Source organism: Protopterus annectens, chromosome 8.part0 (assembly GCF_019279795.1).
Source record: "Protopterus annectens isolate FY-2018-M chromosome 8.part0, PAN1.0, whole genome shotgun sequence".
In the NCBI taxonomy this organism is placed as follows: Eukaryota; Metazoa; Chordata; order Ceratodontiformes; family Protopteridae; genus Protopterus; species Protopterus annectens.
This window is the reverse complement of record NC_056741.1, coordinates 1397509903-1397533128: the sequence shown is the minus strand read 5'-3', so window position 1 is coordinate 1397533128 and position 23226 is coordinate 1397509903. Positions and strand designations below refer to the sequence as shown.

The window sequence follows — 23226 nt, the reverse complement described above, 5'->3', positions numbered from 1 at the left end:
GAAGGAGGCCCATAACATGCATGCCGTTTGCCTTAACACCACATACATTTCTAACATGTTAAGTTAGAACCTACATATATCATTATCTCTTGCTCTCTCTCTCTCTCTGTGTGTGTATATATATATATATATATATATATATATATATATATATATATATATATATATATATATATATGGGTCTACCTGACAACGCCGACGATGAGAACACCGACACCAGAAGATCGAAAATTGAGATGACCGATGGATGAAAACCCCGACACTGAGAATACTGACATGAGAAAAGGCTGTGTAAGTATGCGGTAGTGACGGACGTTAGGGTTAGGGTGCGAGTAAGGTAAGTGTGCGATATTGATGGACTCTAGGGATAGGGGTGGGTTAAGTGAGTTAGGGTTAGGGTACGGGTTAGGTGAGTGTGCGATAGTGACAGTCTTTAGGGTTAGGGGCGGGTTAAGTGAGTTAGGGTTAGGGCGCGGGTTAGGTGAGTGTGCAATAGTGACAGTCTTTAGGGTTAGGGGCGGGTTAAGTGAGTTAGGGTTAGGGCACGGGTTAGGTGAGTGTGCGATAGTGACAGTCTTTAGGGTTAGGGGCGGGTTAAGTGAGTTAGGGTTAGGGCGCGGGTTAGGTGAGTGTGCAATAGTGACGGACCTTAGGGTTAGGGTTTGGGTTAAGGTTATAGATAGTTGTGTATGTAAGGTTTAGTGTGGGTTTGTAAGGATTTTGGTGTGCTTGTGTTGTGTGTGTGCTTTTTGGACAGGGGATTTGTTTTGTTTGTTGATTGTCGGGATTGTGGTGTGTCGGGCATGTGAGGTTTCGTGTTTGTGAACTTTCGGTTATGTGGTGTCGGTGATTTCGTTGTCGGTGTTGTAGTGTGTCGGTGTTGTCAGATAGACCCATATATATATATATATATATATATATATATATATATATATATATATATATATATATATATATATATATATAGGTTCATAGGTTCATAGGTAGGTACTAGGCTATTGGCCCTAGGGCCTATATAAGCCTAGCCAAACGGTACCCTGGCTTTCGCCACCCAAGAAAATTATTTTCCTGTGCCCGTGGGCGAGCAAAGCCAAAGAAGTGATCCCCGGGGTGAATTTCCTATCTTCCATCCAATCATCAAGATTTTTCTTGAAGAGTGCTAATAAGGAGCTTTGTTTGATATAGAAAGGTAGTTTGTTCCAGAGTATGGGAAGTCTCTGGGACAGGAATCTATCCCTCCTGCATGTTCTGTTTATTGTGGTGACAAGGTTTAGGTCCCTAAAGCGTGTAGCTCAGAGGGATTGAGATTTCTTTAAGTGGAGCATGTCCAACAGCTCTGGGTTCGACATAGCTTTGTATGTTAGGCAGAGATTGCCTCTGAGTAGGCGATATGCGACGGAGTAAAGTTGGAGTTTTTTGAGATGGTCTGTGCAGGGCATCTGTTTGAGGCTGGTAATCCTCTTTTTGAGGTATTTCCGAGGCCTTTCCAATTGTTGTAGATGTCTTGTGAGGTACATACCAAAAGAAGCGTTGTACTCCATAATGGGTTCTAATGAGTGACAAGTGGAGGGGCACAATGACCTCTTTTCTTCTGGATGAGAAACCTTTTGTAATGAGGTGTGCCACATAGAAGGATTTCCTGACTACTGTAGCGATGTGATTATCAAAACAGACTACTGTCCACCTGTGTCCCAAGGTCTCTTATCACAATTTTGGTGTTAAGTAGACTACCACCTATGTAGTAGTTTCATGAGTACAGAGGTTTTTACCAAAAGAGATGACAATGCACTTTTTGGCATTGAGCCTGAGGCCATGGCTTTGACACCAGGCATCTGTCTCAGTGAGGCTCTTTTGTAGGATGTCCACATCATTAGGAGTTTTGATTATGGCTCCTAGTTTGCAGTCATCTGTGACCTTCATTAGCCAAAGACCTTCTGTGTTAGCCTGTACTTCAGAGAAGTAGATACCAAACAGGAGAGGACCCAGGACTGAACCCTGTGGTACTCCACTTGTCACTGGTCTGGAATTGGATTTGGAGTCTGCTACTTTCACAGTGTGTGTTCTGTCAGTGAGCCAGTTAGCAACCCATCTTGTGACATAGGATTTTATACCTAGTTTAGTGAGTTTATCTATAATTCCAGAGTGGGAGATGGTGTCAAAAGTCTTGGCGATATCTAGATAGGCTGTGTGAACCACCTTACCCTTACCGTTTGGCATGTACCTCACAAGACATCTACAACAACTGGAAAGGTCATAGAAATACCCCACAAAGAGGATTACCGGACTCAAACAGATGCCCTACGCAGACTTTCTCAAAAAACTCCAGCTTTACTCCATTGCATATCGCCTACTCAGAGGTGATCTCTGCCTAACATACAAAGCTATGTCAAACCCAGAGCTATTGGACATGCTCTACTTAAAGAAATCCCAATCCCTCTGAGCTACACACTCTAGGGACCTAAATCTTGTCACCACAATAAACAGAACATACCGGAGGGATAGATTCCTGTCTCAGAGGCTTCCCATACTCTGGAATAAACTACCTATCTATTTCAAACAAAGCTCCTCATTAGCACTCTTCAAGAAAAATCTTGATGATTGGATGGGAAATAGGAAATTCACCCCGGGGATCACTTCTGTGGCTCTGCTCGACAGTGGCACAGGAAAATAATTTTCTTGGGTGGCAAAAGCCAGGATACCTTTTCGGCTGGGATTGTATAGGCCCTAGGGCCGATAGCCTAGTACCTACCTATGAACCTATGAACCCTCGTCTATGGCTTTGGTGACCACTTCAAAGAAGTCTATCAGGTTTAGGAGACATGATCTGCCTTTTACAAACCTGAATTGGGTAGGGTCCAGAGTTTGGATTACCAATGTCATTGTTTATAAGTTCCATGATGATACATTCCAATGCCTTGCAGACCAGGCTCATCAGGCTATTGGGGCAGTAGTTCCCGGAGTCCGTGGTGGCTCCCCCTTTGTGGAGTGGGATAGCCATTGGTGTGCGCCATTCAGTGGGCACAAAGCCTGAGATGAGGCTATGATTGAACATGGTACTTAGGTGGGGTGCCAGTTCATTCTATAGTTCATGTAGACTACAGCCAGGGATGTTGTCAGGTCCCATGGGTGCTGTGTTCTTGGCTTTGGAGAGTGTGTTTTTTTATCTGTGCAGCCATGATTACAGGAACTTTGCATTCTTCCGGTATAGAGATGGGCCTTTTACGGGATGAGAGTGGGGTAAAGTTAGCACTGAACCTATCTGCCAGGATGTTGGCAATATAAGTTGGTTCTGTATATTTAGTGCCATTGTGCTGTAACTCAGAGCAGATCTGAGTGTTGCCATTGAGATTCTTGACATAGCTATATAATGCTTTGCGGTTGTCTTTAGAATCAGTGGCGATTTTGTTTTCATAACTAGCTTTGAAGGATTTTATGAGGAATTTCAGCTTCTTACTGAGGCTGACCATGGAGTTCCTCCAATCATGGGATTTTATTCTTTTTTGTAACAGTTTCTTTCTTCTATTGTACAGTTTGTTTATGGCCGGGGACCACCAGACTGGCTTCCTTTTTTTGGAGGATAGCATCTTGGTTCTGTTAGGGATTGCACGATCTATGCACTCATGTAAGTGCTTATAAAGTGCATTTGTGTAGGATTCAGCAGTCGTACATCTATTGTCCATCAGCATGGGTGTCGTGAAGTTTGCCACTTCTGTCTTAAGAAACATGAAGTTGGCTTTAGAGAAATTTTTTACGGTGGTTTCCCTAATGGGGGGTGGGGGTAGGATGTGGATGTCTAGGGTGATTAGCTTTGGTCGGATCTGACCAACAAGGAATTGACCTCTGGTGTAGAACACCGGTTGCCCATGTTGGTAATGACCAGGTCTAGGATACTGCTGCCCCTGATGGGGGTGTGGATAAGCTGATCCAAGGTGTTGGAATTTATGAATTCCAGAAAACGTTGAGCACAAGAGTTGGTACATGAGTAGTTTTCCCAGTTAATGGTGGAGTAGTTGAAATCGCCCATTATTAGGGTGTTAGGTTACACCCTAATATTTTCCAGTGTATCAAGAAATGAGGAGTAGGAATCCTGGGGCATGGTGGGGGATCTGTAGCAAGCTACAATTTGGATTGCGGTCTTGCCCAGAGTTAGTTGCACTTGGATAATCTCGGATGTATTATGCTGAGCAACTAGCCTGGAGGTGTGGATATCCTTAATGAATATGAACATGCCTCCGCCTTTAGTGTTTCAGTCCAGATTAGGTGGCCGAAAGGTGTGGTATGAATTATAGCCTGGTAATGCAGGAGTGCTCTCTGGAGCCTTGAACCAGGTCTCTGTCACTGCACAGATGTCGATGTTCTCCATTTTAAGGACTGCCATATAAATAGTTTACTATCATTAGCTGGAAATGCAGTTGATCAAATGTCAGTTAAAGGAAAGTACAGTTTCAAAGTTGCACAATGCCGAACTGGAATACTATGAACCTGTAATAAAAGTAAAGCATGATCTGTTATTCTGAGTTTGGCACTGTGAATGGGAGATTGCGGTACAGTGAGGATCACGGAATTTACCCTTTTCTTCATTGTAGTATGATCTCAGAGTTGGTATATATAATTTGCAAGGGATGTGAGGGGTGCAGCCCCAAACAGGTGGGGTGCAAGGGGGCTTGCCCCCATGCAAAAATGTAAAAGGACATATGGACTTTCGAAACCGGACGTTTGGTATGTCAAATGTCGAGCATCATGTTTCTGACATTTGACATGTTTCTGACATTTGACACTTAAGGTAAATGTTTTTGTTTTTGAGATGTTATTTTGGCCTTTTCATTAAAATTTTTTTTTCCTTCGACATTATGATAGTAAACCTATATAAATATATATATAGCTATAGATAGATACTTCGGGTCTCTGTATGCAGTTACTTGCTGTCCTGTATAACGCGATTCACCCTCCAAAACATAAATGTTTGTTCAGGTCTAAAATGACCAAAATCCATAAGACCAGTATTAGATGGATTGATATTAAGACCCATTTTCTTTAACCATTCAAAGAGTTTACATGGATTTGAACTGAAAGCTAAATAATATGATAATGATGTTAAAATGCTCCAGCTGTAATGCCATCATCATATATAGTCAGACAAAAAGGGGTGCAACTATAAAGCAACACAACAGCACAGTAAAAATAAAAAGAATTGAGAATACTTATGATTCATAACAAAAATTCTCAGAATGAATAAACTCAAATAAAGTAAAATAACAAAGATATGCCAGGTCATCAGCTGATACTATTTTAGATCCAAGATATAACCACTCTTGTTCTGCATCTGACCACACTTTTTGATGTGGTTTGGGATAAGTTTTCATAATAGCCCACCCCTTGTTTTGTCATTTATTGCATCACAAACTATCCTGATACCAAATCATGTGACTCACCATTCCATAGTCTTGTTTTATACTTCAGCCCAGTAACATAAGCATTTATAGCCCCTGTAGGATCTTGGGTCTTTCTAAAGATCAAATGACAAATACATGGCAAGTTCTTTCTTCTAGGCTGTCAGTTCCTAAATGTTTAGGTAGTGATATTCTGATATTCTTTCTTCTCTATAAAAAATGTAAAAGACTTGTACAGCTTCAAGGCTTCGACCCCAGGAATATGCAGGGATGTAGCATGATGTATCTTACTGGACTTCTCTGCTAAGCTAGTCACATTAAGAAATATAAGGAATTTCTGGATCAAAAGCTAAATTTTCATGCCGCAATAAAATTCCAGGATGCTGCAGGTGGTGAAGCATATTTTCCATTTAGTTTTATACTTCCATACACATAGCCTTGAAAGCATATATATTCTAGTGTCCACCTCCTACTATATTGTTAACAAAGCCTTAATGATTTGGGTAAATTCATTTGGGAAAAGTGTTCTTCAAGCCTTTTTTATAGTACTTTGGCAGGAGACAGAATGATATTTTTCTAACAACTGTATTGCATTAGCACACAAAGATTTACATACATTTATATGTACTCCAGAAAAGGGGAGCTTATACTTTGTCAAGTGTTTCTATTCTACAATTTGTACTTTTCATCACACTTTTTCCCCCTTCCCCTCCTCCATTCAGTCTTCAGTGTCCTGCCCACTACAGTGTGGACCCCACCACTTCTATCCATTTCTTAATCTCTCATATCTTTGTCTTGAGCTGTGATTCTCTTTGCTGTATTTGTTCCTATATCTCATCTTCTTCCTTAAAGTCCTTAAGATGCCCCCTTTGTTCTACTCATTCATCCTTATAGTCTCTTTTCTGCAGTCTTACTTCAGCTTACACTTTTACTGTCTGGGGTGCCCTCCTCATAATAAATATGAATGCCTTGTGTACTTCTATTATATAATGTTTTGTTGCCCCTCCAGTTTCTATGATATACTTAACTTCCATGGCCTTAGTTCTTTGCAATTCCAACTATCTTTCATCTCATCTACTGACATTTTGTAGTGTCCTCACCTGAAGAATTTTCAAAGTCTTTCACAAATGCATCCTTCTATATTCCTAGCAATTCCCCTCATGTCCCTTTGGCCTACTCACATTCCCAAAAAGTGGCTTCATGCTTCCTCTTTTTGCCTATAAAGTTCTTTTCTTTTCTTTCTTCCTTTTCTAACCTGCTTAGTGTGATAAATCATTTGTGCATAATCCTCAGCTGGACCCACTCTCCATGTAGCTCTTAAGTCTCCTCCAACATTTTCCAAATTTTTACCTATTTTTGTTTTGGGAGTTTCTAATCCTCCTCTTTATTCCATTTATGTTCATTTCTCCTTGATGATCTTGCTGTTCCTGTTTTATAACACAGCATATTGTTCTGCAGTTCTCTATCACCAGTTCAACCATTATCTTCATTGCATCCATGTTTTTCCTTTCCCCAGGCCTTCTGTTTTATTTTATTTTCTATGTTTAATTTCTCCAAAATGTTTCGGTTACCAATACCATGACATGAATGAACCCCATTCCTAAGTCAGGATATAATTAGAGTTCATGAAATTAGAATTGTTTCAGTCTTTGATGTTAGCCAAAAGTGCTCTTCACACCACTCGCAACGTTCCCAGAACTGACCCCTTCTGTAATTCATATGGAGTTATATGTATTGGTAACATATCTAAGCACCACTGAAATTCTCTTTTATTAGATTTGTTACTTCTACTTCTATTGGAACTGCCTGAATATCTTTCCTCTACATGGCTCTTGCTTCTTCTTGCAAATTTTGGCATTTTATGACTTTGTGTCTCTCTATATGTAAGACACTGTAATCATTGGATGTAGCAATTTCAATGATCAATGCTACTTTTGCCTTCTTTCATGGACTACTATAGCTGGTTTTCCCACATCTAGTTTTTGAACTTTTGGTAATGGGTGATCCCATGTTATATAAACTTTATCCCTCCATCATTCTCTACAATGCTTTGTGGTTCACATTTCCAAAGGTTTTCAACTATTTCAATATTGTAGTGTTTGCAAAATCCCAAATGCAACAGCCTTGCCATGTTATTGTGCCATCCAGTTTACAGGCTATCTGCCATGAGTGTATCACACTCAGCAACAAGATGTGTGACTATTTCAGGTTCTTTTTTACAGAATCTGTATTTGTTTGTTTGGCCCACACGTTCAATGGACTTTGTAAAACAGGGTGTATGTAGTCCACTATCCTGGGTCACCATTATTAACTTTTCATCTTTTGGATTCAGTTCACCTCTCCTTAACCATTCCTGCATTAAATCCTGATCAGCATAAGGTTATTCCAGGAGATCTCTGTACTTGCCACAATATTTATGCCTTTCCCACATTCCTTTCCTTCCCATCTGATCGTTCTTCTTATATTCTTTCTTTTGTTTTTAGCACATTCAGTTGCTGTCTGATTTTTATCTTTTTTTGATTTGATTTCCATTCCTGCTTGACACTGATAAGCTTCTGCTAAACAAAGCAGTGAAGTTTCCACATGTTTTAAAACTTTCACTACATTTGGGTCTTAGGAGGTCATCAGATACGTATGCAGTCCCATAATTAAAACATGGAATCAGTTTCGAGAAGGCCCATACCTCCTTCAGAACGAGGAATATATAATCTTGGTATATGCTGATTTTTATATATCATTTGATAAGCACAAAGCATTTTTCTTGATTTCATGTCCAACTAATCCAGTACCTTTTGGGACCAGTCAGTCACCCCAAAACTGTAGGACAGAACAGGAAGAGCAAATTGGTTTATAGCTTGGACTTTATTCCTAGATGTCAAGGCTGGTTTCAATTTAGTTTTAGTCTTCTTATGTATTCCTTACTGAGTTTTACTCACATTTGTCGATGTATTATTGCTGATCATAATTTCCAAAATATTTATACTCTCCCTCATGCTCAAGTTCCTTTATATCACATTTCTGTCCCATATCAATATTTTCTTGGTGCTGCAACTTTCCTGCTTTAAACATTGCTTTTGCACATTTATCAAGACCAAATTACTTTCTTATATCACCTGAGAAAATTTTAACCACTTGAAGTTGTGCTTTCAACTCTTCATCTGATGAACTGTAAAGTTTTATGTCATCCACAAAAATAAACTGAGAAGTCTTTAAACAAGGTTGTTTTCTGGGAGCCAAGTTGTAACCATGGCCTAGTCTGTTAAGTAAACACCTTAATGGGTTAAGGGCAATGCAGAAACAGCAACAGTGACAAATAATCAGCCTGGACTATCCCCCACTGAATTTTTATCCTGGGATAATAATTTGTCCTTTGTCATGGCTTAAGTGCAAAGAGGTAGAGGTTTGCCACCGTTTCATAGTTACTGTAATGTAGTTGATCAATGTAGGATGCACTTTATACATGAGTAAGCACTCCTTTATCCATGAATTTGGGATGTTGTTACATGCTTTTTTGTAATCTATTCATGCCTTACTTAGACTCTTCCCCTTTTTACAATTCCTTATTATGGTTTTATCTAGCAACGTATGATCCTTTGTTCTACATAATTATTTTTCTTACCCTTTTCGTCTATTGCCATGGCTGAGTTTTTTTCTAAATGACTATAAACTCTGCATCAATTCCAATACAGAGTTTGTACATTATTGGAAGGTAAATTATGGGTCTGTAGTTTTTAGAATGGCTTACAGGTTCACTCTTAAGAAGTAGTATATTTTTTCCTGTTGTTAACCAGGTTGGTATTTGGGATGAACATATAAGTAATTCTTACTCAGGGCTAAATCTTCTGTAAAGATGTTAATACTTTTAGCAAGAAGTTAGGTACTAAGCTTTTCTTAATTTTGTTTCAGTTTATCTCTCCATTAATTTATCCAGTCTCACATCATCTGCATTTGAACTTCTTACTGTTTCTTTTATTTTTTTCTATCCATTCAGCATCTTTGTTACATTGCACAGGGTCTTCATAAATATTTCTCCAAAATGTGTCCATCCTTTTTTAGTGTTTCTATTCTTTTTTGCTTTGATCCAGGTTTTCTATAACAGTCTTTTGGATTATCAATGAATTACTTATTATGTACTTTTCCTTTATATTTATCCAAGTTTTTCTGCCTGTGATGACATCTTTAGTTTATTTCTTTCAATAGTGTATCATAGATCATAGTCTGTTTTGATGCTGTGTGTTAATTTTAAGACATCTATCTTTCTCCTTATTTTTGTTGATCTGTTCCCTCTTCTATATTCTTCTAATAGTGACACTTCCTGTCTTAATTGCTTTATAGTTTTCCCTATTTGATACTTTCATTGTGGCATTTTATTTCTTTCCTTCCTTTCCCGTTTTGCTCTATTTTTTTTGTGGTAAGACTTTATCTGTTATTAATTTAGCTGCACAATAATATATCCTATTTCATTCTGTTATATCACATTAATTTCTTTGAATAGTCTTGATTACTGTGTTCATCATTATCAGACATAACTTTTTTTTAATCTTATGTACTTTCTCTAATTTGTTTCTATCATTGATCTTAGTATATCTATCCATCTCTATTAAGTAAAGCTGCACTTCCCTTAGATCATTTTCTTCTAAACTGAGAGCACATTTGTTGTTCTCTGTTTCCTGTGGGTATTCTACAGAAAGTTCCAGAACATCTTCCTATGACATATCCTCTTCAGAAGCATCATGTGTCATCTGCAGCTCCTTCATATGGGAACACACTGGCCTATCACTCTACAACATTGCCTAAGTCAGAGTTGCCACTGTTTCCTGCTCCTTCCTTTGCTGTGTAACTTCAGCTGAACTTTTGTAAACATTTTCTACAGAAGGCTCCAGAGCATCATCATCATCATCATCATGTGGAAATTCTTCAGATGCCTCCTGTTCTAGATGTTTCTCCTTAGTTTTGGACAGTACAGTTGTGTCGGTACTCTTACTATAATAGTAGATGATTGAGTGATCACTGCTGCAACGGCCTCAGCTAGCATTACCTATATGGGTTATATCCTGCCAAGGATATAACAGCTGGCCAGCTTCCAAAGCATCAGGACACCTTCCATACACACAAACTGTCAGGCGGCTTGAGCGCAGCTGACTAAAATACAAGTAACCAAAGGTAGCAGAATGAAGGGTCCAAAAATCAGAGTGTGAAGTGTTTCAATGGCTGAAAGTACTTAGTGTATGAAATTGTGCTGTTCCTGGTGTTGAATAAAGCTTTTGAGCAATTTCACTGGTTTTGGACCCTTCATTCTGTTGCCTTTGGTTAGTAGTTCATTTTTTGGTTTTAACTTCATTCCCTGAATAAAATGCAAGTCTGGGTGCAATACTCTTCAGAGCTTTCCAGCCAGCAGAAAGAGAAAGGCTGAGCCCTGAAAGGACAATGCTAGAAAGAACAAAAAAAATAAATAACCAACTCCTAGCACAAACAACATACCAAAAACAAGGTGGATGGAGGGAGGGAGTGGCTACTGCAGAAGTGATCACTGGAACATCTACTTTTATGGTAAATTTACTTACACAACTGTAATACAGTCATCATATAGTGGCCTTATCTATATAGTTAGATTAACCTAGCTTACTACATTTGAGATGTGGAAGGACACAACTCCAGGAGCTCCTGGGGAATGGTCCTTGCAAAATGATGTAGATCTAGAGAAGGAAGCTTATAGTGGTTTGTAAAACTATGTACAGTGGACCATGTTGCTGCTTCTTGAATATTTCTAGAATTGAACCCTTTCCAAAAAAAGCCATAGAGGAGGCCAAGGCCCTGGTAAAGTTGGCCTTGCCCACTGCCTGGAATAGTTTTGTTGAGGTGAGAATAAGAAAAGTCAATAGCCTAAAACAACCATTTGGAAAACGTTTGTCTTGACACAGGTTGTCCCTTCTACTTACCCTCACAAGAAATGACAAATTGATCCAAAGATCTGAAAGATTTAGCTCTGTCACGATAGTACCCGAGTCCTAATCTCAAATGCTTTACACATTAGAATGGTTAGGCAAGAACATTATAAATATAGGGAATACTTAAGGTGAAAAACAAACCCTATAGAGACCAAATCATTCAAATAATTACCATTGGTAGAGTCTAACTTTAATTGCCACCTAAGCTCCGTCCACTCAAGCAAGTTCTTCCATGCCCCCCCCCCCAGGTAATATCCTGAATGCTGTCCAAAATATAAAACTTAAATTAATGGACAGCGTTAACTTTGATGTGTCCATACAAAGCATTGTTTGAATTTTTCTTTCCCATGTCATATAGAGCCATTAAGACACAAACTCCCAGCTTGAAAATAACTGAACAGGCAAGTACTATTAAATGAGCATTTTTTTGTGGAAATTTTTTTCTCTGAAAGGGAACGTACTGCCCAGAAAAGGCACAACACAAGCCATTCATCGATCCTGAGAAGCCTCAGAGGAGTGTAGTCTTTGGTGACAGGAAAGTTCGAAGGGGCCCAAACCTGTCTTTTTAGTTAGCTCAGCTCAAGCTGACTGATATCTTGAGTGCATAAGAAGCCACCCTGAAGCTTTGTAAGCTGGACAGCTATTATATCCTATGCAAAATGTAACCCATATAGCTAAGGCTACTACAGCAGTGATCGATATGATGAACATAGATGTGATTGTTATAGTTCAAAGTAATAATCTTTTTATAATCCCATTACCACAATAAGGCCATGGTGTATTTTCACTATACTTGGTAGAGTCTGATGAGGAGTGAATTTTTATTCTGTTTTGGAGTTAGTTTTTTTCTGAAGATTCTAGAGTTTCAGATGCCAGCATTAAAGGAAGTATTAGATAATTCTTTCAGATTACTCAGTTCATGCAGAATATTCAGTCTCTGACAAAAAAATGCAATAGAACGTTTTCTATAAGCAAAGAGAGGCATGTCACCCTCCAGCATTTTAATTGTCCAGTATGCAAGACTGCTTATGAGGAAACCTCATATCCATTTTAAAAATGTTTCTGGAACTAAATGTCAGACTTTCTAAAACAGTTGATCTCAGTCCTTCCAGCTGCAGAAGAGAATTTGCTCAAAAAGATTTCTTTCTCTCCTTTTTATTCACAACACGTAATGCTTACAGGTGTGTAAGACTATGCTTCAAAAGTCAATGCCAATTCCTACTGAGTTCATAATATTTAGACTCCAACTAACTGTTGATTTCATATAAACACCAAACAAATGAATGTAAGTTAATTGGACCTTACAGCAATACATTCGATATAAGCAGGGACTCTTAGATCATTGTAGTAAAAGTAGTGTGATTTGGTACCTCAATAGACACAAATGAAAGAGTCATACAATCTTTGCAAAGAAATTAATCACTGTGCACAGCAAGATACCTTCAGACAGTTTATCTTCTAGAGTCTCAGAAGCATGTATGGATTTTGGAGTGTGCTGTCTACCAGTTAGTGATGATTTAGTAGGGATTCAATTAGAATCATTCCTTTATTATCAACTGCCTTTTTCCTACTTTCTACATGGGGTCAGGGTGTCCTGTTAACTGTCACCATCTCTCTCTCTTCAATGCCACACTCCTACCTTCTACAGGCATGTCACAGGTCTTCTCTCAAACAATCCATCCACCTCTTTGTTGGATGCCCTTGCTTCATCTTGCCATGTTCCTTCCTGTCTCAAATCTTGTTTACCAGATTTTCTTCACACGTGCCCTAACCACTGCAATCTGTTCTGTTTGACCTCTTTGACATTTTCTACAATTGGAGCTACTTTGGCTTTTGCTCTGGTGTCCACATTTCTTCATATGTCCCACAGTGTGCATTATCTCTTCATCTCCATCATCTCAAGTTTCCTCAACTGCTTTGCCTATACTGCACAAGTCTGTGTACGATACAGTAATAGTGGTCACATCACTATTTTGTTTACCTTACTTTCAGCTTCTTCGGCATTGTTCTGCCATATAATACTCCTGGCATTCTGTGTCAGTTGGTTACAGCTCCCCTGATTCTTAGCTTTGACGATCTTATTCAGACTTCCCTTCTCCTCAACCATACCCCCCTGGTGCTTGAAGTTGCTAACCTGTTCATTTTCTCCATGATCTCATTTCTTAGCTTCTTTTGATTTTCCCCCATTTGCTGCCATTACAATTATCTTATCTCTACTCAATTTTATCCTATGTGCTTTCAGTTTTGTATTCCATTCCGCTATCCTTTGCTGAATTTCTTGCTCAGAGTCTGCCTGTAATATCACATTGTCCGCAGGCAACAACTTTTGTTGATTCCTCTCTGAACTGCTTGCTAATGTAGTCCTTTACCAGTATGAGCAACAGTGGGCTCAGAAATTAACCCTGATGTACACACACTCCTATTGGGATCCTCTCTTTGAGACCTAATGCTGTCTGTATTTGAGTCATTGGGTCCTTGTACACAGCCTGCACTAATTCTACAAATGTTTTTGCAACTTTGAACCACCACAGGACTAGCCAAATCAGCTTTCTTGGGACCTTGTCATATGTATTCTCCAAGTCAAGGAATGCCCATTTGGACTTTCCTCATCTCTAGCTTCTTATCAACTATCTGTCTCAATGCAAATATCAGGTCAGTTATGTTGTATCCTGATCTAAATCCAAACTGCTCATCTCCCATCTCATTTTCTACTATTATTGTATCTATCACCCTCTGTACTGCTCACAGTTGTGGATGTCTCCTTTATTCTTATGCACTGGCATTAGTATTCTCCAGTTATCTGGGATATGCCTCTCTCTTTCTCTCTCCATACATACATACATACATACATACATACAAATATTTCAAGCAAAGGCATTAATGCCCATCTAGCCTGCCAATATACTAAAGCACTTGTTCCCATAATAAGTGTCCGGGCTGTTCTTAAAAATATATAAAGTAGTGTTTGCTTTAATGTAATTTGGTAGCTTGTTCCATGCATCTGCTGCTGTCTCAGAGAACCAATTAGTACACTTCTTATTCCTACAGAATCTTCTACATAGGTTGTTTGATGATTCCCTATTACTTTTTGATAACCCCAAATATTTCCAGAGATAGCTGTCTCTAAATGCCCTATATACCTGAATAAGATCTCCTCTTAGATATATATAACAGACACTGTACAAATTCAGATATTTAAGGCTTTCATAATAACTAAAATTTTCACATCCATAGATGCCCTTGGCATATTTCCTCTGTACTCATTCCAGTTTACTCATGCATATTTTCTTATAAGGTTTCCATATTGTTACACCATACTCAAGTGTGGGTCTAATGTAATTGACAAATGATGACTTCATCATTTCTCATTTCCTAGACTTTAACTCTTTTATGCAACCTACAACGTCCGCAGTGATGCAGAAGTGGCGTTGTTGCCTCACAGCAAAAGGTTCTCCTGTTCGATTCTCGGCTTGGGTTGGGAGTGCCTTCTGTGTGGAGTCTGCATTTCCTCCCCGTGGTTGAGTGGGCGTTTGAAAGACATGCGTTGAATGGGCGTGCTTTCGTTGAAGGTTGGGTGTCGGGCTGGCAACTCGACACCATAAAAAAAAAAACAACTGCCAATCATTAGCAGACCGGAGTTCCACTGTGGTGACCCCTAACCAGGAAAAGCCGAAAGACAAACAATAACATGGTTCTACAACTGTCATTTAATAATTGGTTACTGTGATTAGAAAAACTCAAAGCTGGATCTATCCATATACCCAAGGCCTAAAATGAATCTACAATTTCAATCACTGTGTGCTGTATTAAATATTCATCTTTCAATTTATGTCTCCCAAATCTCATGTGCTTAGTTTTTGATGTTTTTATCAACATGCCTAAAATGGTCAATTTAGTCAAAGTTCTTTTGCAGACAAATGTAATCAGTTTACCCAATTTCAGGTAGTCTGCATACAGACTGTAGTACACCTCAGATGAAAAAGATAGGTCTGAAAGATACAATTTAAACAAATATGGGCCTAGGACAGAGCCCTGTGGGACACCCTAACTGTAACCAAGACTTTCACCCATCCAGTTGCTGCATGATACTTGTAAGCCATGCAGCTATCCATCTTATCAAGAGTACATCAATACCTATTTTTTCTAATTTATTGATCAGTATTTTGCCTATGACCCTGTAAAATGCCAAAGTTAAATCTATGTAAATTACATCACAGTACAATGTTTCATTCATAGCTGTTATTATATTGTTATAGAACATTATGTTAGAGGTGGTAATAGATCTATTTTCAACATATGCATGCTGCTATATTGTCTCAAGTCACAACCTTTCCAATTCTGACAATAACATATCCAATATTACCTTCTCTATTATTTTTCCACAACATGAAAGTAGACTTAAGGGTTTGTATTACTCTAGGTTTGTCCTACTCCTCTTTTCCTTAAAGATAGGTTTAATAAGTGCATGTCTCCAATCTAGAGGAATCTACCCATATTTATACAACCTAGTAAATAGTAAATATAATGTTACTGCAAGTTCTTGCTGAAGTGTTCTCAGGTCGTCATTACTAATTCCATCTCCTCCCTGTGCTTTGTTTGGATAGTTCTTTTTCAATATAATTTAATTTGATTTCAGTATCTGAGGTTACCTGGATGTCACTAGAACAACTTATCAACCCATTTGTGGAGCCAAACTGTTTTGCATAAGATTTTGTAAATATATCTATAATCTGTTGTGTCTGAGAATAAATTTTAGAATCTATGCACAGTATATCAGTGTGTATGTCTTTCCTCCTTCCACATCTTATATATATCTATAAAATGTTTTCCTACTATGTTTAATAACTTTATAGAAATTTTCTTCAAATTTTTATCGATCTTGTCTCAGACTATGCTTAGTTTGTCCAGCTTGTTTATTTCAGTTTTCAAAGTTGTAGTTCAACCTCATTTGCATTTCTCATATTTTTTATCTCTCACCTTAATCTATAACTTGTTCTTATGGAAATATATCCCCCTGACTTTGTATGCCTAGATCCTGATGTTAATCATTTTTTGATTGTTTTGTACTCAAACAATTTCTCTTTCAAAACGTTCCATATTCGTTCTGCAGTTTTCCACCGAATGCATCACTCCAATTAGTTTTACATAATGAGTATTTTGCTTCCATATCATCTGTAATTAATCTTCTCTGCATTGGTTTATATTTCAGTTTGGGAGAACAAATAAACCTTTATAACTCCATGATCACTGCACATCAACAATGGTAAAACTTGACATGACAGTAATTTCTTTAGGAACACAAACAGTGTCTAGTGTGTTCCATTTTCTGGTTGATTTTTTAACAATCTGATGCAATTGTTGTTCCTGAACATACGTTGTAAGTAACTTCCTTGCTAATGTTGAATCAATATGATTCCAGTCTGTTTCTGGTAAATTTAAGTCCCCAGCCACTATTATTCTTCTCTCTTGTGTTTCATGAAAGAAACGTATGAATTCCTCTAGGTCATCAGAACTTGAATTTCGTGGTCTATGTACCCCAGTAATTGTTACATGTTCCAGGGCTGTCTTTATTGTCACAGTTGCACAATCTATAGTCTTTAAAATACTTTCTAGCTTCTGTACAGTCCACATGGAAGCTTCTACTCCCCCCTGCCTGTGTGCTCTCTGGCTTTAGAAGCTTCTCCCGATAGGTTAAACACTCTGTGGTCATCCCCTGCCCAACAAACTCGCCCAGCAAAATACCTTGTGAAAGTGTTAGAAATCTACTTAAGTTACCTTATTGAAGCAGCTCCAAAATCAAACTTAAAACCACAGCTTTCTAGCTCAACTCTCCTCCCGATGGATTAAACACTCTGTGGTCATCCCCTGCCCAACAGACTCACCCAGCAAAATACCTTGTGAAAGTGTTATAAATCTGCTTAAGTTACCTGCCTGAAGCAGCTCCAAAAACAAACTAAAAACCACAGCTTTCTAGCTCAACTCTGGTCATCCCCTGCCCAACATACTCACCCAGCAAAATACCTTGTTAAAGTGTTATAAATCTGCATAAGTTACCTGCCTGAAGCAGCTCCAAAAGCAAACTAAAAACCAAAGCTTTCTAGCTCAACTCTTTTCCCAATGGGTTAAACACTCTGTGGTCATCCCCTGCCCAACAGACTTGCCCAGAAAAATACCTTGTAAAAGTGTTATCAATCTGCTTAATTTACCTGCCTGAAGCAGCTCCAAAAACAAACTAAAAAAACACAGCTTTTTAGATCAACTGTAGGTGTTCCTTCTACTGTAATTTATCCACTATCTGCTTTTTAAAAAGTGAACTGCTCCTTATCATTTAAAGTGTTACTAAAGGGCAGGTGAGCACACATGCAGGTTAGTTTTTCTGGCTGCAGTAACTTACTTTGGCCACCAGGAGGCAACACAATGCCAGCAGTCTACCACATTCATTGTTGTTTTAACTAACAATAGTACCATTAGCTTTTAGTTTAATGTTATTTTAACTCTCAATAGTTCCAGTATATGTAGGTTCAATGTTGCCAGCCACATTCTAGAGTGCTATTTAACCCCTAGTACATCTTCTGTACCATTTGTCTCCTGTTTTTAAATTTATATCTGCAACATTTCCATCTCTGGCTTGCTCTCTTCTTACCTCTTCATTTCTGATTTTCACAGTTGCTTCCTTTCTGATTATATTCAGTGCTGTTTCACACTGGTGACCTGGCCCTGCCCGCTCCATTTGCCCTTGCTCCTCTCAGGCTCACTCCACTGCCCTACCCTACCCCATTCCCACCCACCCCATTACAATTTCCTTTATACCATCCACTGCCTTCTCTTCCTTCCCCAACATCCACTAACAAACTACTTCCTGCTAGACTCCAAATACATCATTCCCTTCCCCTACTATTACACCCTGTCTATAGCCCTCTGTAACTTCCTTCCTCAACACCCACTGGCAAACTACTTCCTGTCAGACTCCAACTACATCACTTACTTCCCCTACTATTACACCCTGTCTACAACCTCTACACCCTCATCAAAAATGAAACACCTTATCATTACCACCTCACTTCTACTTGTTTTCTCTGCTCTAACTTCTTATCACTCACACTGTCCTTATTCTCTTTTATGCTCTCCTAGCTCCTATACCTTTGACACTCATTCTACACCTTCCTACTTTCATATCTCCCAAGCCCTTTTCAATCTCTCCACCTCTTCTTTTCACAAATTGTCTATATTGCAAATCCAGCCTCCTACTTACAAATCTAAACCCATGTTACATAAACTACACCTATGTACTACTGTACTCCCTCTTCCCACTAATAACTTACTCATATCTGGGGATGTCCACCCCAACTCTGGCTCCTCCCCCTCTCCTTTCAATCAAACACCCCCTTATCTTCTACCTCCCTTCCTTCCCCAAACACCTCTCACCATACCCAGCCTCTTGCACTAAACTCATCCATATCCAAGCACCTGGCAATATACTCTCTAAATATTCACCAATTTCCATGCCTGGATAATGCATACAAACCCTCACTTCCTTTCCTTTTCTGAAACCTGGCTTAAGCCACATATCACTAACAATGAAATTCTCCCACAAGGCTATAACATCTATTGCTCTGATTGATGCCCAAAAAAGGGGGTGGTGTAACCATCCTCCACTCCAGTAGCCTCAATCTCTCACCTTTCCCCACACCCATCCCTGACGTTCACCCAGCTGAACTCATCATCCTTAATTGTCACCTTAACCCTCAAAAAAATTAGCTGTTGCCACCATCTATATCACTCCTGGAAACAATTCATCCACTTTAGAGAATATCTTAGCCTGGTTTTCCCACAATATTCCTTATGAAACACTCATCTTAGGCAATGTTAACCTAGATTGGTCTAAACTTAAAATGGACTCTTCACAACTGAGCATCAACCTGCATGGTTTCCATCAACTGATATCTTCACCCACCTGCCTCCATAAAAACACATCTTCCAGATCTGTAATTGACTGGATACTTACCAACTCCCCTCACCACTACCACAACCCCACTACCCTACCAGACCAACTTAGCAACCACCTCCCCACCTCAGTCCTTAAATACACCATTCAACCCCCACAAATCTCACCTTTATAGAGAATGCCGAAAACTCTCTAATTTTAATGTAGTCCAATTCAACTCTATTTTATCCAGCATTGACTGGTCCATCCTTAAGCATATCATTCTCAATGATGCAGTTACTAGATTCAATAGCATCTTCCTGAATACCCTGAACTACCTTGCTCCCTCTAGGAAGGTTAGAATAAACCCTAATTATGCTCACTGGCTCTCAAAAGAATTTAAGTCCATTATGCTAAAAAAGAGATAGAGCTTGGAAAGGTTGGATCAAAACAAAGGAATTACCTCTGCTACATAATTATAGACATCTCAGAAATCTTACAAAAACAATAATGACAAAAAGTCCTTTTATAACTCTGCCCAATTCAATAACAAATCCAACCCTTGCAAGTTCTGGTATACTATTCACAAAATTCTCTGTCCAGGCTGCCCCTCAACTCCTTGCCCCAACCCAAATACATCTCCTCAGGAAACTGCTACTCTTCTCAATAAACACTTTATTGAAACCATTCAAACACTCATACCTTCCAACTGTAACACAACTTCTCTGCCTACCCCTCCCAATCCTTCTAACAAACAACTATTCTCTTTATATCCGGTTCCTACTTCCTGCATCAGATCTCTTCTTCACAAACTCAAACCCTGCTCCCACTCCACTAACAATCTACCTCCTACCTTCGTCAAACTTGCTGCTGACTCCATTGCATATCCAGTATCTATACTAATCAATAGATCTATCCAGGAATCCACCGTCCCTACCCTATGGAAATCCTTTTTCACTATTCCCCTGCATAAAGGTGGAACCTCTACAGACCCATCTAAATACTGACCTATAGCTACCCCAGTACTCACCAACATGCAAACTACTAATTTAAACAAACTCCAACCAACTTACCACAAGATAGCTAGATTTATCACAAACTCCCCATACAATACACATTACTGCCTTGCCCTAAATACTCTTCACTGGTTAGAATTCCCCCATTTTCTACTGCTGTCACAACTTCAAATGTTACACTTCATTCTTTACAAACCTTCATCCTGCCCTGCTCTCTCTTCCTTCATCTCTATCTACACTCCTCCATGGACTCTCCATACCTCTAATCAGCGATTACTACAAATCTACCAACTCAGAAAAATAGCTGGCAAACTCCTGTATAAACACTCCATCGCCCAAGCCTGGAACAAACTCCCAAGAGACATTTGTTCCATCATTCACCCATCCTACTTTAAAGAAAAACTCAAACTTCATCTACTCAACTCCAAAATATGTCCTTGTCAAGCCCCTACTTAAGCTCCCCACAACCCTACTATATATCTTTTCAGTCCCTCCACATACAGCTAAGTACTCCACTATTGAGGATACTTATTAAACTCTACAATCAATACTGTTGGACTTAACTCTTTTTGTAAATATGTAAATATATTTTTTAGTCTGTAAAAATATTGATATGTATATATCATGTGTTTGCATTTCTGCTTTGTCTCTCTAAAGTTCTTGTATAACTGATTTTGACTATATTTTTGACTCAGATGTTTAATTCTCTGTAAACTGCTTGTGTTTTTTTTTTTTTTTTTGGAGCTTTTCTCCTCAGGTCTCCACTGAAAATGGGCTACAAGCCCAGCTGGACCAACCCGGTTAACAAATGTCAATAAATAAATAAATAAAATATTGGTGTTATCACTGAACATGTAATAGTCACAAGTCTCATAACTGTCTTTAATCCCTATCACAACACCCCCACTTGATTTTTTGTTAGAATGTCTGGTAGAGTAAAAACATTTATGTCCTGACAGAACTGGTTTTCAGTCATTGTTGTTTAATCATGTTTCACAAACAGTAACAACATAAATCTTGTGGGGAACGTAGCCAATATTCCAATAAAAAAGTTTATGCTTCTAGCATTAACAACCATCAGAGGTGCTATCTGTGAACTGTTAAATTTTCAACCTGGCAAAAATCTTGCCTTCTGTTTGCCAAATATTGCAAAATATCTGCTGTAAAAACTCTCTTCCCTGATCTTGATAAATGTATGTCATCCTGTCTGAACAAGTGTGCCCAGCATAAGCCTTGGATGCTCTACACATTTCCAATTTTTAAAACGAGATATTTTTTCACATAGGTATTAACAAAAAAAACTTTTCTTTTGTGATGACCTGACTTTCCTTTCTATATGTAATTTGTGAAAAATACATCCTAACACCTATACAAGCTATGCTATCTAAGAGGGATGTGAGTTTACTAATAGTCAGAGAATCATTGCAAAGTAAATCATTTGTACTGACATAAATAAAAACAGATCCATACTTCCTTACATTAAGGTGTACTAAAGAGTGTGTCACATCTTCTATTTTTTGCTCTTGGAAGCATAAGATTATTTGATTTCATGACCTTCTCTGCAAATTAAGTATCAGTTCCTCTAATAACTGAATCTCCAATTACAAGAATATCTTTTTCTGACCAGATCTGAAGAATCTTCACCTTCTACTTCAGTAATATCTACTCTATCAATTGTTATAAAGAAATGATCTTCATCACAATTAGTCTTATTAATCCCATTGTTTTCATTGCTTATTACATGTGTAAGGGTCCCTACTCTGGGCCAGTAATAAAGGAGCCTCAGTCCTCACCACTGACACTGGTGAGGGTTGGCCACTAGCAGCAAAAATGGATTCACATGGTATTTGGAGATGCAGCTCTTCGCACCAAGCACAGTTTCCCTTAAGAGCACACAGGGAGCACACTCCAGACCTAGGGATGGAATCTCTCTCTCTCTCTCCAGGCCCCAAACAAAACTCTACACTGACCACTTTGGAGCTTTGTGTCCCTGTTCCAAGTAACTGACGCACGCATACACACTTGGATATTTGATCTTCACACACACACACACACACACACACACACACACACACACACACACACACACACACACACACACACACACACACCTACCTGGGAAAGTCTGGAACAGATTTACTAGTTGTGCCCCCTCTTCCAAGACTATAAGGTAAATATGTTACCACCAGTCAGCTACTCTAAGGCTCTTACAAAGGTACCCAATCATACTGAGTAAAATTAATACTAATGCAAATGGTAGAGTTTGACCATTGCAGCAAGGCTTTCAGGAGCAGCCACAGTGTCACTAAAATAAGCATAAGTACTATCAAGATGTTATAAATATTCTCTAAAAGACCAGCCACAATGAAAGGTATCAAACTATTTAATAATAAATAAAACAGAAAACATGAGAATACTGAATATCTAGTTACAATAAACACCACAGTTTCAATCACATATGATGTAAAAATAACACAGTTGGACAGATTCACACAGATGCAGAAAAACAATACTTAACTAATCTCATTATATTTTCCTGACTGACTAAAGAATTATTTTTACCTAGTTAAGTTACTTACTACAGCAAGGCAAGATAATGAGTGTTGAGTTGCTTACTACAGCAAAACAAGATGAGGTGTGTGGATGTGCGAAATATCTGTTAGAGATCTTTCCTGTCAGGTTCCGAAAAACAAAGTGCTGCTGCAAGAGTTCCATCATATCTCTCACTAATATCTAAAAAATCATCTCAGTGCTGGTTATAGAATGACATCACATCTGGTCACCTGACTCTGGTACAATACACTCCCAGAGGTTTGCTAAGATCTGTTACAGCATCTGAAAGTGATACAACAATTTCAAAAATGTCCACCCTTCCAGGGTATCAATTAGTTCACCGCTAAGGACAATACAGAAAGATTCCTAGTCCTGGCTTTCCCAGACATTTTGTC

The 23226-nt window shown here is 38.7% G+C and overlaps 1 protein-coding gene across 6 annotated transcripts in view; it reads right to left on the bottom strand.

The window, feature by feature from the left end:
• The window catches only part of HOATZ (HOATZ cilia and flagella associated protein), a 437779-nt gene that overhangs the window by 44650 nt on the left and 369903 nt on the right, over positions 1 to 23226 (bottom strand). The gene's annotated exons all lie outside the window — the stretch shown is intronic.